This window comes from Cervus elaphus, chromosome X, assembly GCF_910594005.1.
Source record: "Cervus elaphus chromosome X, mCerEla1.1, whole genome shotgun sequence".
NCBI lineage: Eukaryota > Metazoa > Chordata > Mammalia > Artiodactyla > Cervidae > Cervus > Cervus elaphus.
In genome coordinates, this window is record NC_057848.1 from 96,294,446 (window position 1) to 96,312,028 (window position 17,583).

The following is a 17,583-nucleotide window of genomic DNA, read 5'->3' on the forward strand; positions in this document are numbered from 1 at the left end:
TATCCATTCGTCTGCCAATGGCCATCTAGGTTGCTTCCATGTCCTGGCTATTGCAAACAGTGCTTTGGTGAACATTGGGGTACACGTGTCTCTTTCAGCTTTGGTTTCCTTGGTGTGCAGTGGGATTGTTGGGTCGTATGGCAGTTCTATTTCCAGTATTTAAGGAATCTCCACAGTGTTCTCCATAGTGGCTGTACTAGTTTGCATTCCCACAATAGTGTAAGAGGTTTCCATTTTCTCCACACCCTCTGCAGCATTTATTGTTTGTAGACATTTTGATAGTGGCCATTCTAACCAGCGTGAGATAGTACCTCATTGTGGTTTTGATTTGGATTTCTCTCATAGTGAGTGATGTTGATCATCCTTTCATGTGTTTGTTAGCCATCTGTATGTCTTCTTTGGGGAAATGTCTGTTTAGTTCTTTGGCCCATTTTTTGATTGGGTAGTTTATTTTTTTGGATTTGAGCTGCAGGAGTCGCTTGTATATATATATATATATATTTATATACATTACATTTTATTATTTTTAAGAAATTTTATTTTTATACTGTTATTTTGGCTAAGATTTTTCTTTTTTTAAACTTTTTATTTTGTATTGGGGTATGGCTGATTAACAAACAGTTATGATAGTTTCAAATGAGCAGTGAAAGGACTCAGCCACAACATATACATGTATCCATTATCCCTCAAATTAAAATTTTTAGAGGTTACTTTATATTTATAAAGATTACTTTACATTTACAGTTTTTACAAAATATTGGCTGTAGTCCCCACTTTGTACAATACACCCTTGAGCTTATCTTTTTTTTTAATTTTTTTTTTATTTTTATATATTTTTTTCAATTTCTCCTTTATTTATTTTTTTTTCCAGTGGGTTTTGTCATACATTGATATGAATCAGCTTGTATATTTTTGAGATTAATTCTTTGTCAGTTGCTTCGTTTGCTATTATTTTTTTCCCATTTTGAAGGCTGTCTTTCCACCTTGCTTATAGTTTCCTTCGTTGTACAAAAGTTTTTAAGTTTAATTAGGTCCCATTTGTTTATTATTGCTTTTATTTCCATTATTCTGGGAGGTGGATCATAAAGGATCCTGCTGTTATTTATGTCAGAGAGAGTTTTGCCTATGTTTTCCTCTAGGAGTTTTATAGTTTCTGGTATTACAGTTAGATCTTTAATCCATTTTGAGTTCATTTTTGTGTATGGTGTTAGAGAGTTCTCTAGTTTTATTCTTTTACAAGTGGTTGACCGGTTTTCCCATTGCCACTTGTGAAAGAGATTGTCTTTTCTCCATTGTATATTCTTCCATCCTTTGTCAAAGATAAGGTATCCATAGGTGTGTGCATTTATCTCTGGGCTTTCTATTTTGTTCCATTGATCTGTGTTTCTGTCTTTGTGCCAGTACCATACTGTCTTGATGACTGTAGTTTTGTAATATATGCACTCTTTTCTTCTTAGTGAGCTTGGTTAAAGTTTTCTCCATTTTCTTTAACTTTTTACAAAACAAGTTCTCAATGTTACTGATCTTTTCTATTTTTAGCTCTACTTTGTTTATTTTCTCTCTAATTTTATTATTTCTTTCCTCCTCCTAACTTTCACTTTGTTTCTTCTTCTTCTAACTTATTTAGCTTGTAGGATAGGTTTTGTTTTTTCATTTATTTTTATTAGTTGGAGGCTAATTACTTCACAACATTGCAGTGGGTTTTGTCATACATTGACATGAATCCGCTGTCCCTGGGATTCTCCAGGCAAGAACACTGGAGTGGGTTGCCATTTCCTTCTCCAATGCGTGAAAGTGAAGTTGCTCAGTCGTATCCAACTCTTAGCAACCCCATGGACTGCAGCCTACCAGGCTCCTCCATCCATGGGATTTTCCAGGCGAGACTACTGGAGTGGGTTGCCATTGCCTTCTCCTCCTCATGGTATATGGAAAGATATTTCCTTGATATGTGTGGGGCTTAAATGGAAGGGCTATAGCTGGAGGCACATAGGAGGTGAGATTTTTGCTCTGCTCAGTGGCCATCATCACCTTATTAGAGGCGGGGTCTGATCCCATGTTGATGGAGTAGAAGTCCTAAGAGTTGGCCTGGGTTGTCTCTGTTTCTTTAAGTGTGTGTTTTCCTTTCTCCCTGCACCAGAATCCTTGCTCCAGAGAGGGAAATGCTGAAACATGTGGGATTCTTCTGAACTATTGGCCCCTGTTGCCTACAGATAGGTCTGAGCTATCTTCAGTGCCCTTCCCATGCAGGTGCCCATATTTGTTTCCCCTTTTCCACTCAGATGCAGTGTTAAGTGAATGTCCCATTTGTCTCCTACAGCAGAGCACTTCCCCTAGCCTCAGCTGCTCACACCTTGTGAAGCCACAGTGCTTTGCTGGCATATCCCACATCAACTCTTGACATGTACTAGGTGGTGGTCTGTAGTGGAGCAGCCACCATCAGCAATCCTTTAATAAGTGTCAACAAAGGCTACCTCAAGCTCCATCCAGGCTACACTGAAGGACATTGTGGCCTATGCATCTCAGGCTTGAGTCTTCTTTCTTGTAGTGACTGCCCCAGATCATAGAGTTGGGCTGGAACATTTACTTGGCTTGGACTGGGTTACTCGCTGAGGTGGTCATAGGAAACCCTGTAGCTACTAGATCAGACCTCTCTCCACTTTGCCTTGGGGACAAGTAAGAGTCCATGCATACAGCCCAGGCTTCCCACTATTCATGTGTTCGTATCAGCAGTCCTCCAACTAGCTAAGGAACTTCAACTTACCTGTATCGGACTCCTGGACTGTGGCATCTAATCTTTGACTCTCACCACTCAGTCCCCAGGGTGGATATATGCCTATGTAACCTACATTTTCCTCCAAGTCTCCTTCTAGGAGCACAGGTCCCAAACCAATTGGCTTTTCCCCCTTGCTACCTGATTACAGGTATATTTTCCTTCCAGCCTTGGTTGTCTCTCTGCCAGTTTCCAGTTAGTTTTCAGTGAGGATTATTCCACATATAGATGTGTTTTTCATGTGTTTGTTGAGGTAGGTGAGTTCCACCTCCTCTTACTTCATCATCTTGATCTCTCTCTGTTGTAGATTGATTTTGCTTCAAGAAAGCAGAATTATTTTCTCCAAATCATGAGAAACTGGCAATAAAGAAAGTAATAGTGTAATTGCTTTATTGATTTAGGATTTTCTTTCAATACTGAACCATAGTGAAGTCTTTGGTTGAAATTTTCTTAATTCAAATCAGTCATTATTTGCCACAAGTCATGATTCATATTCAAAGTAATTAAGAATCAGTACAGCCTGAGTACAAACTACTTGGAACAGATGCTATAAACAATATATGCTGGTATAAAATAATATTATCCCTGCCACACTCTATTAAGCAGCACTGTCGAGACAGCACAGTGGCAACACAAATCTTCACCATTCTATTATAGTCTCCACCCTTGACACACTCTCTGACCACTTACATTCTTAATTGCATATATCCCTTCAACATCATGGTCATCTTCTTAATCTTATCACAAGTGTTTTGCCTCAGTCCAACTAGAGAAGAGCTGTGTTTAGATATAGTTGTCTCCTTATCTTGATTACCTGAAATACTCTCTATAGATAACAATAGAGGGAAAAAAAATGAAAGACCAGAATAGGGTGTAACTTAGTAATAGACTATAAGAAACTGATGGCCCATTCATATTGTCTAAAATAAGAGAATCTTTTCCAATAAATAACTCAAAGAGTCAGATTCTGGCACCAGTTTATTACGTTAATGAGATCAGGGCTTTGGATAGTTCTCTCTGTATTCCTCTTGGCTTTTCTCTCATGGATACAATATGGATACAATGGCTATATCTATTATATTAGTTTGTTGTTGTTTAGTCACTCAGTGTGGTGTATGACTCCTTTGTGACCCCCGTGGACTGTAGCCTGCCAGACTCTTCTATCCATGGAATTATCTAGGCCAGAATAGTGCAGTGGATTGCCATTACCATCTCCAGGGGATCTTCTTCCACCCAGTGATCAAATCCGTGTCTCCTGCATTGGCAGGTGAATTTTTTAAAAACTGAGCCACCAGAGAAGCCACATTTAAGTCTCTAAACCGTGCTTAAAGTCGTCTTCTGTACCCATCTTATATCAGAGAGGAAATGATTGTTAAAAAGTGCCCCTTTCTGAACAAATGTCTCTTTATATCTTTATTGGGAAGAACTGGATTATATGTCTACTACTAATCTATGAATGGGACCACTTTTTCTGATATCAAGGGATTTCCAGCTAAGACATTTAAGTAAGAAAAATGGTTAAGTTACTCTTGTATAGATAGCCAACAGTGTCTGCCACAGAAGGTATAGGAGGATGTAGATACACATGTACACACAGTTTCATTCATGTACTTCAATATTTCCCCAAAATTTTCCAAATTCTCTGGGTCAATGTGTATAGTTAAAAAAAAAAAAAAAAAAAAGTAGTTTAGTAAAGTTTCATTAAATGAGTCTAAGGGAAGGTGTGCACCAGGAGTAACGCACAAATTTGGTCTTGGAGTATGGAATTAAGCGGGGCAAAGGCTAATAGGGTTCTGCCAAGAGAACGCACTGGTCATAGCAAACACCCTTTTCCAACAACAAAAGAGAAGACTCTACACATGGACATCACAAGATGGTCAACACTGAAATCATATTGATTATATTCTTTGAAGCCAAAGATGGAGAAGTTCTATACAGTCAGCAAAAACAAGACCAGGAGCTGACTGTGGCTCAGATCATGAACTCCTTATTGCCAAATTCAGACTTAAATTGAAGAAAGTAAGGAAAATAACTAGGACATTCAGGTACGAACTAAATCAAATCCCTTATGACTATACAGTGGAAGTGAGAAATATATTTAAGGGACTCGATCTGGTAGACAGAGTGCCTGATGAACTACGGACAGAGGTTCATGACATTGAAGAGGAGACAAGGATCAGAATATCCACATGGAAAAGAAATGCAAAAAGGCAAAATGATTGTCTGAGGAGGCCTTACAAATAGATGTGAAAAGAAGAAAAGTGAAAAGCAAAGGAGAAAAGGAAAGATATCCCCATTTGAATGCAGAGTTCCAAAGAATAGCCAGGAGAGATAATAAAGCCTTCCTCAGCAATCAATGCAAAGAAATAGAGGAAAACAACAAAATGGGAAAGACTAGAGATCTTTTCAAGAAACCTAGAGATACCAAGGGAACATTTCAGGCAAAGATGGGTTCAATAAAGGACAGAAATGGTATGGACCTAACAGAAGCAGAAGATATTAAGAAGAGGTGGCAAGAATACACAGAAGAACTGTACAAAAAAGATCTTCATGACCCAGATAATCATGATGGTGTGATCACTGACCTAGAGCCAGACATCCTGGAATGTGAAGTCAAGTGGGCCTTAGAAAGCATCACTATGAACAAAGCTAGTGGATGTGATGGAACTCCAGTTGAGCTATTTCAAATCTTAAAAGATGATGCTGTTAAAGTATTGCATTCAATATGCCAGCAAATTTGGAAAACTCAGCAGTGGCCACAGGACTGGAAAAGGTCAGTTTTCATTCCAATCCCTAAGAAAGGCAACCACAAAGAATGCTCAAACTACCACACAATTCCACTCATCTCACATGCTAGTAAAATGATGCTCAACGTTCTCCAACCCAGCCTTTAGTAATACATGAACCGTGAACTTCCAGATGTTCAAGCTGGTTTTGGTTCAAGCTGTTCCAGATCTTCAAGCTGGTATTGGAAAAGGCAGAGGAACCAGAGATCAAATCGCCAATATCTGCTGGATCATCAAAAAAGCAAGAGAGTTCCAGAAAAAACATCTATTTCTGCTTTATTGACTATGTCAAGGCCTTCGACTGTGTGGATCACAATAAGCTGTGGAAAATTCTGAAAGAGATGGGCATACCAGACCACCTGACCTGCCTCTTGAGAAACCTGTATGCAGGTCAGGAAGCAACAGTTAGAACTGGACATGGAACAACAGACTAGTTCCAAATAGGAAAAAGAGTACGTCAAGGCTGTATATTGTCACCCTGCTTATTTAACTTATATGCAGTGTACATCATGAGATACGCTGGACTGGAGGAAGCACAAGATTGTCAGGAGAAATATCAATAACTTCAGATATGCAGATGACACCACCCTTACGGCAGAAAGTGAGGAGGAACTGAAAAGCCTCTTGATAAAAGTGAAAGAAGAGAGTGAAAAAGTTGGCTTAAAGCTCAACATTCAGAAAACTAAGATCATGGTATCTGGTCCCATCACTTCATGGGAAATAGATGGAGAAACAGTGGAAACAGTATCAGATTTTATTTTTCTGGGCTCCAAAATCACTGCAGATGGTGGTTGCAGCCATGAAATTAAAAGACACTTACTCCTTGGAAGGAAAGTTATGACCAATATAAATAGCATATTAAAAAGCAGAGACATTACTTTGCCAACAAAGGACCATCTAGCCAAGGCTATTGTTTTTCCAGTGGTCATGTATGGGTGTGAGAGATGGATTGTGAGGGAAGCTGAGCACCGCAAAATTGATGCTTTTGAACTGTCGTGTTGGAGAAGACTCTTGAGAGTCCCTTGGACTGCAAGATCCAACCAGTCCATCCTAAAGGAGATCAGTCCTGGGTGTTCATTGGAAGGACTGATGCTGAAGCTGAAACTCCAGTACTTTGGCCACCTCATGCAAAGTGTTGACTCATTGGAAAAGGCCCTGATGCTGGGAGGGATTGGGGGTAGGAGGAGAAGGGGATGACAGAGGATGAGATGGCTGGGTGGCCTCACCGACTCGATGGGCATGAGTGTGAGTAAACTCTGGGAGTTGGTGATAGACAGGGTGGCCTGGCGTGATGCAATTCATGGGGTTGCAAAGATTCGGACACGACTGGGAGACTGAACAGAACCGAAGGGAATGTGGTGAATTTGTAAATTTACTTCATGTTTCTTTTCAGAGGTTGTCTTCTATGTTCTTAGCACTCTCTCACAACTTGATTTATTAAGCATCAATATTTTAGATGTTGTTATGGTAACAAGGAAGGTAACTACACATGTTTATGGTTTCTTTAGCAGCATCTGCGCAAGTGCAGTATTTTTTTCTTAATTAGATTTAAATGGAGGTATGAAGACTTTCTTCCTTCCAAAGGAACATATTTCTCTTTGGCTAGAATGTGATAGCTTTAAAAATGGATTGGAAATTAGACTATTGATTCAAGAATATTTATTATCGTGTGAATGAAAAAAAAACTAAATTTTATACAAAATCTTTTGTATAGATATTTTCATTTTGTATTAATATACAGTTGACCTTTGAATAACAGGACTTTGAATTTTATGGATCCACTTATATACGGGTTTCTTTCATAAAATGTGTATTATAGTACTACACAATCTGTAATTGGTTGATTTGTTGATGCAGCATCTCTGATAAAGAGGGTGACTATAAAGTTATACAAGAGTCTTTAACTGTGCAGAGGGTTGGGGAGGAATTTTGGTGCCCTTAACCCCCGAGTTGTTCAAGGAGCAACTGTAAATACTTGTTGCTACAAATCACATTTGTCCACAAATGGAAAAATTTCTGACACAGGAATTTACAAGAACTTATTGATTTATGTAGCCTTTGCAGCAGTCCTATTTGTTTATTTAACAACATCCAGTAGAATGCGTAAAGAGAATAAAATAAAATGTTTGATTATATATACAAAGATGATTTATATCATAGGTGGACCTTAGCAGTTGAATTTTTCATACAGAGGAAAATGTATTAAAGTCATTCTTCTGCAGAAAGACTGTTAAAAGTTTTTTTTTGTTTTTTTTTTTTTTTGTAGAATGCTGAAATTAGTTGTGATTATTACTTTCCTTTAGATGGATTTTACCAGTATATCACCCTTATTTCATCAACCATATTTGATTGTGTGATTCAAATAAAACTATCACAATGTTTCCCTGTTGGGAAATTTTATGAGTGCCTTTTGTTATTGTTGATTTATTTTCATTTTTTTCATAGTTCTTACTATATTTCACTCTTCATTTCCTGGAAGTTTTCCACAGTAGTGTTTTCTTAGGAAATCTGGAAGGACTGCCATTGACCTTAATCACAATAGATGTTCAGTACTTAAATAACCAGCATTAAATGATTCAGTATATTTTAGTATAAACAGAGTATTAGATAATTTTAGATAGCTTAATATTTGAAGATTTCATCACTTCCTATGACCTTTTTATCCTTCTTCATTATCATGGAGTAAGATGCCCAAAATTTATTCTGAAAAATCATAGTTATTTTTCTCCCTCTCTTTTGTGTGAACATACTTTATGCTTCCAACTAGAATAAAGTCTCAGAATACCTGGTCTTTGTGCCCACATACCTACACAAGCTATGGACTTTGGGAAGAACCCTTTGACTGTTGTTTTCTTATCTGTAAATAAAGATACTATGGTTAATTTTTAATTTTATTTTTTAGGGCTAAATGAATCAAATGAAACAATGTTTGTAAACAACATTTTTAAACTGTATGTAAAATTCATTCTATGCATTGATAATTGCTATTAAAATGGGTAATTTTATACCAACTCAGTTATAGATGTCATGTGATTCATCTATATTATAAAATTGTAGAAATTAAAAATTTAAGAGCACATTAGTGTTCTTCTGGTCTGACATTTTTATATTTTCCTGAGATGGCGGTGATGGCCCCAAAGAAGTATTGCTTATTAACTGTACTTGTGGAGAAAACATTTGAATAACATTCTTGAATGTTTGCCCAATAACCTTCTCTAATATCTGCGTTTAGAGTATAGCCTCTTTTCCATTAAGACATAGTAATCCACAAGTCCCTCATGACGATCAGCTGGAAATATCAGATATTGAATTACAGAAGTATTGTATATTTCAAAGCTTGTGATATGACTATAAGAAATATGCCCCATATCCCTAGACATTGTGAATTTGTGACAAATTGTCAGGGGAAGCATAAGTATTATCATACAGATTTCCAAAGAGATGATCAACATGACAGTTTTTAGAGATTTTAAAACACTTATGAAAACAAACCACTTGAAAAACATGTAACCATACACAAAGTATTGACTGAAAATTTGATCTAACAGACAAGCAAGACAGCTAATTCTCAAATTTTATATTTTTGTCTGTTACCTGGATACTGAATTTAATGTAATATTGAAATAAGATACTCAACTCAATTTTCAGAGATTACAGAGACTTTGAAGTCTTTTGAGTAACAAAATACATAATGCAGTATCATGTTGTCAAATATACTTGGTAAAACAACATGCATACTTGATGTTATAAGTTTCTTACAAAATAATGGGAAACAAGGGAGAATAACAGATTCATTTAAGTTCATTGTTTGCACTTTACTTACTACAAATAATCTTGCATTTAATGAAAATTAATTAGCAATGTGGACATGAGACAATTGTTTTTCATTAATAATGAGAAGTATTTATTCTTATTAATATCATTCTGCTACTAGTGATCGCTCTCTGCTCTGCTAGAAGAATTTTCTTTGCTTACATACCAAATGGTCTGACCCTAGACATTCAAAGATCATATTAAAAGGCTGCAACATATGCCAGGCAGGAAAAAAAAAATTAATGTCACAGAATTCTAGGGTAGGATTGAGGCTATTTTTAAACTGCATTGAAACTGTAATAATTTCAATTAAAATTTTATTAATGTTAATCTCTTAGTTAAAAATAGATTATACGATCAACAAGTTTTCATGAAGCTCTGAGGTAGTAGTTGCAATATTAACAGTAGTTGCTGTCATTGCTGTATTAAGCAGCGGAGCCAAGATTTTAATTCAGGTTAGTCTGCATTTATATAGTTCTTAGTCGTTATGTTAAACTGAAAGACCCAAACTTATTCTTGATAATTTTAGTGTTTTTTCAGGCTCTCATTCACTTATTCATTCATTAATTTCTTCTCATAAATTCGTTCATTTTTTCAATAAAGTGTAATTAAGTGATATGAGTGATAACTACGTGCCAGTCTCTGAATCTGATTCTCTATTACCCCAGGATGAGACTGACTATTTGGTATGGTAATGTCAGCATTACCCAACTGTTCCTGAGACATGGAAAATTTCCTCCCAATTGGTAGTTGTAACAGACTTGCAATTTTACACCAAAATGTGTTCTGTTTGTTGGCATTCAGCTGGACTGCATTTGTCTGCCTTGAATTTGGGTGTGGCTATGTAACTGAGCTTCCTCCAGTGGATGCGTTTGTACCACATCCAGACATGACTCATTAAATCCTTTTATGACAGGTCTTTTTTTTTTTTTTCATTTATTTTTATTAGTTGGAAGCTAATTACAATATTGTAGTGGTTTTTGCCATACATTGACATGAATCAGCCATGGATTTACATGTGTTTCCCATCCCTCTGGGTCTTCCCAGTGCACCAGCCCCGAGCACTTCTCTCATGCATCCAACCTGGACTGGTGATCTGTTTCACACTTGATAATATACATGTTTCGATGTAGTTCTCTCAGAACATTCCACACTCATCTTCTCCCATAGAGTCCAAAAGTCTGTTCTATATATCTGTGTCTCTTTTTCTGTTTTGCATATAGGGTTATCGTTACCATCTTTCTAAATTTCATTTTTATGCATTAGTATACTGTATTGGTGTTTATCTTTGTGGCTTACTTCACTCTGTATAATGGGCTCCAGTTTATCCATCTCATTAGAACTGGTTCAAATATATTCTTTTAATGACTGAGTGATATTCCATAACTGAGTAATACTCCATTAGGAGAAAAGGAAAGATATTCCCATTTGAAAGCAGAGTTCCAAAGAATAACCAGGAGAGATAAGAAAGCCTTCCTCAGCAATCAATGCAGAAATAGAGAAAAACAACAGAATGGGAAAGAGTAGAGATCTCTTCAAGAAAATTAGAGATATCAAGGGAACATTTCAGGCAAAGATGGGCACAATAAAGGGCAGAAATGATACAGACCTAACAGAAGCATATTAAGAAGAGGTGGCAAGAATACACAGAAGAAATGTACAAAAAAGATCGTCATGACCCAGATAATCACAATGCTGTGATCACTGACCTAGAGCCAGACATCCTGGAATGTGAAGTCAAATGGGCCTTAGAAAGCATCACTACGAACAAAGCTAGTAGATGTGATGGAATTTCAGTTGAGCTATTTCAAATGCTAAAAGATGATGCTGTGAAAATGCTGCACTCAATATGCAAGCAAATTTTGAGAACTTAACAGTGGCCACAGGACTGGAAAAGGTCAGTTTTCATTCTAATCCCTAAGAAAGGCAATCCCAAAGAATGCTCAAACTACCGCACAATTCCACTCAACTCTCACGCTAGTAAGGTAATGCTCAAAATTCTCCAAGCCAAGCTTCAGCAATACGTGAACTGTGAACTTCCAAATGTTCAAGCTGGTTTTAGAAAAGGCAGAAGAACCAGAGATCAAATTGCCAACATCCGCTGGATCATCGAAAAAGCAAGAGAGTTCCAGAAAAACATCTATTTCTGCTTTATTGACTATGCCAAAGCCTTCAACTATGTGAATCACAATAAACTGTGGAAAATTCTGAAAGAGATGGGCAAACCAGACCACCTGACCTGCCTCTTGAGAAACCTGTATGTAGGTCAGGAAACAACAGTTGGAGCTGGACATGGAACAGCAGACTGGTTCCAAATAGGAAAAGGAGTACTTCAAGGCTGTATATTGTCACTGTGCTTATTTAACTTATATGCAGAGTACTTCATGAGAAACGCTGGTCTGGCAGAAGCAAAAGCTGGAATCAAGATTGCTGGGAGAAATATCAATCACCTCAGATATGCAGATGACACCACCCTTATGGCAGAGAGTGAAGAGGAACTAAAAAGCCTCTTGATGAAAGTGAAATAGAAGAGTGAAAATGTTGGCTTAAAGCTTAACATTCAGAAAACTAAGACCATGGCATCTGGTCCCATGGCCTCATGGGAAATAGATGGGTAGACAGTGGAAACAGTGTCAGAGTTTATTTTTTTGGGCTCCAAAATCACTGCAGATCGTGACTGCAGCCATGAAATTAGACGCTTACCCCTTGGAAGGAAATCTATGACCATACTAGACAGCATATTAAAAAGCAAAGACATTACTTTGCCAGCAAAGGCCCATCTAGTCAAAGCTATGTTTTTTCCAGTGGTCATGCACGGATGTGAGAGTTGGACTGTGAAGAAAGCTGAGCACCGAAGAATTGATGTTTTTGAACTGTGGTGTTGGAGAAGACTCTTGAGAGTCCCTTGGACTGCAAGGAGATCCAACCAGTCCATCCTAAAGGAGAGCTGTCCTGGGTTTTCATTGGAAGGACTGATGCTGAAGCTGAAACTCCAGTACTTTGGCCACCTGATGCAAAGAGTTGACTCATTGAAAAAGACCCTGATACTGGGAGGGATTGGGGGCAGAAGGAGGAGGGGACGGCAGAGGATAAAATGGTGGGATGACACCACCGACTCGATGGGCGTAAGTTTGAGTCAACTCTGGGAGTTGGTGATGGACAGGGAGGCCTGGCGTGCTGCAATTCATGGGGTCACAAAGATTCGGACAGGACTGAGCAACTGAACTGAACTGAACTGAATATTCCATTGTGTATATGTACCATAGCTTTCTTATCCATTCCTCTGCTGATGGGCATCTAGATTGCTTCCATGTTCTGGCTATTATAAACAGGTTTGTGATGAATATTGGGGTACATGTGTCTCTTTCACTTCTGGTTTCCTCCGTGTGTATGCCCAGGAGTGGGATTTCTGGGTCATATGGCAGTTCTATTTCCAGTTTTTTAGGAAATCTCCACACTGTTCTCCATAGTGGCTGTACTAGTTTGCATTCCCACCAACAGTGTAAGAGGGTTCCCTTTTCACCACACCCTCTTCAGCATTTATGGCTTGTAGACTTTTGGATAGCAGCCATCCTGACTGGCGTGTAATGCTACCTCATTGTGGTTTTGATTTGCATTTCTCTGAGAATGAGTGATGTTGAACATCTTTTTATATGTTTGTTAGCCATCTGTATGTCTTCTTTGGAGAAATGTCTGTTTAGATCTTTGGCCCATTTTTTGATTGGGTCATTTATTTTTTCTGGAGTTGAGCTGCAGGAGTTGCTTGTATATTTTTGAGATTAATCCTTTGTTTCTTCATTTGCTATTATTTTCTTCCAATCTGAGGGCTGTCTTTTCACCTTGCTTATAGTTTCCTTTGTTGTGCAAAATCTTTTAAGTTTAATTAGGTCCCATTTATTTATTTTTGTTTTTATTTCCAATATTCTGGAGGTGGGTCATAGATGACCTTGCTGTGATTTATGTCGGAGAGTGTTTTGCCTATGTTCACCTCTAGTGGTTTTATAATTTCTGGTCTTACCTTTAGATATTTAATCCATTTTGAGTTCATTTTTGTGTATGGTGTTAGAAGGTGTTCTAGTTTCATTCTTTTACAAGTGGTTGACCAGTTTTCCCAGCACCACTTGTTAACGAGGTTGTCTTTTTTCCATTGTACATCCTTGCCTCCATTGTCGAAGATAAGGGGTCCATAGGTACGTGGATTTATCTCTGGGCTTTCTATTTTGTTCCATTGATCTATATTTCTGTCTTTGTGCCAGTACCATACTCTCTTGATGACTGTGGCTTTGTAGTAGAGCCTGAAGTCAGGCAGGTTGATTCTTTCTGTTCCATTCTTCTTTCTCAAGATTGCTTTGTATGCCAGGTCTTCTTTTTGGTTTTTCTGCTTTCAGTTGACTTCAGTGGCACTCGTCCGGGAAATCTAGGAAATCCTGTGTTAAAAACAAGTTCAGATATGCAGATAATATCACTCTAATGGCAGAAAGTGAAGAGTCACTAAAGAGATACTTGATGAATGTGAAAGAGGATAGTGAAGAAGCTGGCTTAAAATGCAACATTCAAAACCCAAAGATCTTGATATCCAGCCCCATCACTTCATGGCAGATAGGTGGGGAAAAAATGGAAACAGAGACAGGCTTTATTTTACTGGGCTCCAAAATCATTGTGGACAGTGACTGTAGCCATGAAATTAAAAGACACCTGCTCCTTGGAAGAAAATTTATGACAAACCTAAACAGTATATGAAAAAAGTGAAGGACAGTGACAACATTTTGCTGGCCAAGTCCTTCTAGTTGAAGCTACGATTTTTCCAGTAGTCATGCACGGATATGAAAGTTGGACTATAAAGAAGACTAAGTGCCAAAGGATTTATACTTTAGAACTGTGGTGATTGAAGAGACTCTTGAGAGTCCCTTGGACACTCAACCCTGAATACTCATTGAAAGAGACTGATGTTGAAGCTGAAGCTTCAATACTTTGCCCACCTGATGCAGAGAGCTGACTCATTGGAAAAAGACCTGATGCTGAAAAATATCAAGGGCAGGAGAAGAAAAGGATGACAGAGGAAGAGAAGGTTGGATGGCATCATTGACTAAATGGACATGCGTTTGAGCAAACTCCAGGAGATAGTGAAGGACAGGGAAGCCTAGTGTGCTGCAGTCCAAGTAGTTACAAAAAGTTGGACATGATTGAGCAATTGAACAACAACAAAGTGTCAAATTTGAACATTTGTTGAACAGCACACACAAAGAAAAAGCTGAAGAAAGTCAAAGATATTCATCAGATCCCTGAAACACTGCCAGTAAGAAGCATGTATGATTTGTAGATGGAAAGATCCTCTAAACTGAATATTTCTGTCATGGTAGAAACTGCAGGGCACTAGAGGTCATCTGTAACTGAGGGATCCAAATTTCAGAAGAGATAAATAACTATCACAAATAACAGGATAAAAGTCATTAATCAAATACATGTGCCAGAAAATGTTGGATACTGATGCAAAAAAATAATAGAACAGCTGTAGTTAACCTTGAACACAGTACCTGGCAAAGGAAATAGTCATCCACTTGAAAGTGAAAACAATCCTTGAGGCCCATGTTTGGAGGTATGATAAAAGTGATTGGTTCTAGTAAAGAATGTATGTGCATTACATTTGCTGAGCAGATCTGTCTGGAAATAGATTTACATGTAATATGTGACACTGATCAAAAAGGGTGGATAAACTTAAGATAAACAGATGCTAAATGGCAGGGGAGAATGATTAGTTGGCAGAATTATCTTTGGAGAAGTTTGTCAAGTTAGTACCAAATACAGCAATTTTTTAAATTTTATTAATATAATATGATAAGCAAACTGTGTTATATTGCTGTTTCATTTTAGTTTTCTTTGATTATTAGTGCTTTTGAATTTTATAATATATGTTGGCCTTATTTTATATAATTTGCCTGTGCAGTTTGCATCTTTAGATACTGGTAAATTTAACTAGCATATATGTTTGTGTGTATATATATTTTACATCTATATAATTGGCTTTTAATTTGCATTTGTGTTTTTTTAATATGAAGAATCTTATTGTAATGTAATATAGCCACCTGCTCTTCTCCTTTATGACTTTTGCCTTATTACATATATACCTAAAATGCCTTTCTTACTTTTAGATGAGATAAATGCTCACTTATTAGTTATTTTATAGTTCATTTTTCTACATTTATCTCAATTTCTTCTGTTAATGATCTTGGCATTGTCATGGATTATCTTTTTATTTCCAAATAGTTTAAAATATGTATACACAATTAAATATCCAGAATAAATAGTGGACAACTACAAATTTTTAAAAAGCACCATGATAGAAATGTGTGCTACCTTTAGGTACATTCAATTCAGAGAAAAAGAAATATAATAGCCAAAAATATATGAAAATATGCTCATCCTTACCAGTGTTAGTATGTTAAAATAATGAGATTTTTTTTTCAGAATGGAAAAATTAAGTGTTATTTTATAAAGTTCTGGTGAAAATTTGAGAAAACTCTTTTTCTTTCATTTTTTGTAAATTGAGGTATAATTGATATAAACCATTACTTAGTTTAAAGTGTACAAAAAATGATTCAGTATTTGTATATATTGTGAAATGATCACCACAATAAATCTAGTTAACACCTGTCACCAGACACAGTCACCAAAATGTTACTTTTTTTTTCCTGATGAGAACATTTAAGATCTCTTCTCTTAGTCCCTTTTAAATATGCAATACAGTATTATTAGCTACAATCACCATGCTGTAGGCTATATCTCTATGACTTATTTTATAACTAAGATTTGGATAACTGAACAACTTTCACTTTCACTTTCATATCTACCACTGTAGGCAAGAATCCCTTAGAAGACCTGGAATAGTCCTCATAGTCAACAAAAGAGTCTGAAATGGAGTATTTGGGTGCAACCTCAAAAACAACAGAGCCATCTCAGTTTCTTTCCAAGGCAAACCACAGAGCATCACACTTATCCAAGTCAATGCTCCAACTACTGATGCTGAAGAAGATGAAGTTGACTGGTTCTATGAAGACCCACTACACTTTCTAGAACTAACACCAAAAAAAGATGTCCTTTTCATCATATGGGGTTAGAATGCAAAAGTGGGAAGTCAAGATATACCCAGAATAACAGGGAATTTTGGCCTTGGAGTACAGAATGAAGCAAGGTAATGGCTAATAGAGTTTTGTCAAGAAAATATGCTTGTCACAGCAAACACCCATTTCCAACAACCCAAGAGATGACTCGACACATAGACATCACTGGATGGTCGATACTGAAATTATATTTGTTATGTTTTTACAGTCAAAAAAAAGAGAATCTCTATAGAGTCACAAAAACAAGATGAGGAGCTGACTTATTGCAAAATTAAGGTTTAAATTGAAGAGAGTAGGAAAAACCATTAAGCCATCCAGGCATGGCCTAAATCAAATCCCTTATGATTATACAGTGGACGTGACAAATAAGTTCAAGGTATAAGATCTGGTAGACACAGTGCCTGGAAAATAATTGCCTGATGGACAAAAGTTCATAACATTATACAGGATGCAGTGACCAAAACCATCCCAAAGAAAAAGAAATACAAGAAGGCAAAGTGGTTTTCTGAGGAGGTTTTAAAAATAGCTGGGGAAAGAAGAGAAGCAAAAGCAACCAAGAAAGGGAAAGGCATACTCAACTGAATGCAGAGTTCCAGAGAATAGCAAGGAGAGCTAATGAGGCATTAAGGGAACAATGCAAATAAATTGAGGGAAAAAAAATAGAATGGGAAAGACTAGATATTTCTTCAAGAAAATTGGAGAATCAAAGGAACATTGCATGAAAAGATGGGCACAATAAAGGACAGAAACAGTAAACACCTAACAAAAGCAGAAGAGATTAAGAAGAGGTGTCAAGAATACAAAAAAGAACTACACACAAAAGAAGCCTTAACTACCAAGACAGCCACAATGGTATGGTCACTCATCTAGAGTCAGACATCCTGGAGTGTGAAGTCAAGTGAGCCTTAAGAAGCACCACTACAAGCAAAACTAGCGCAGGTGATGGAATTCCAGCTGAGTTATTTTAAATCCTAAAAAACAATGCTGTTAAAGTGCTGCACTCAATATGTCAATAAATTCGGAAAATTCGGCAGTGGCCAAAGGATTGGAAAAGGTCAGTTTTCATTCCAATCCCAAAGAAAAGCAATGCCAAGCA

General features: G+C 37.1%; 1 long non-coding RNA gene across 1 annotated transcript; it reads left to right on the top strand.

The window, feature by feature from the left end:
• Positions 1-4,713: 4,713 nt before the first annotated feature.
• LOC122689305 lies at positions 4,714-16,865 on the top strand. The gene is made up of 3 exons (XR_006339795.1): positions 4,714-4,789; positions 13,300-13,303; positions 16,784-16,865. It is a non-coding gene; the product is annotated as an uncharacterized LOC122689305 (long non-coding RNA).
• The last annotated feature ends 718 nt before the right edge of the window (positions 16,866-17,583 follow it).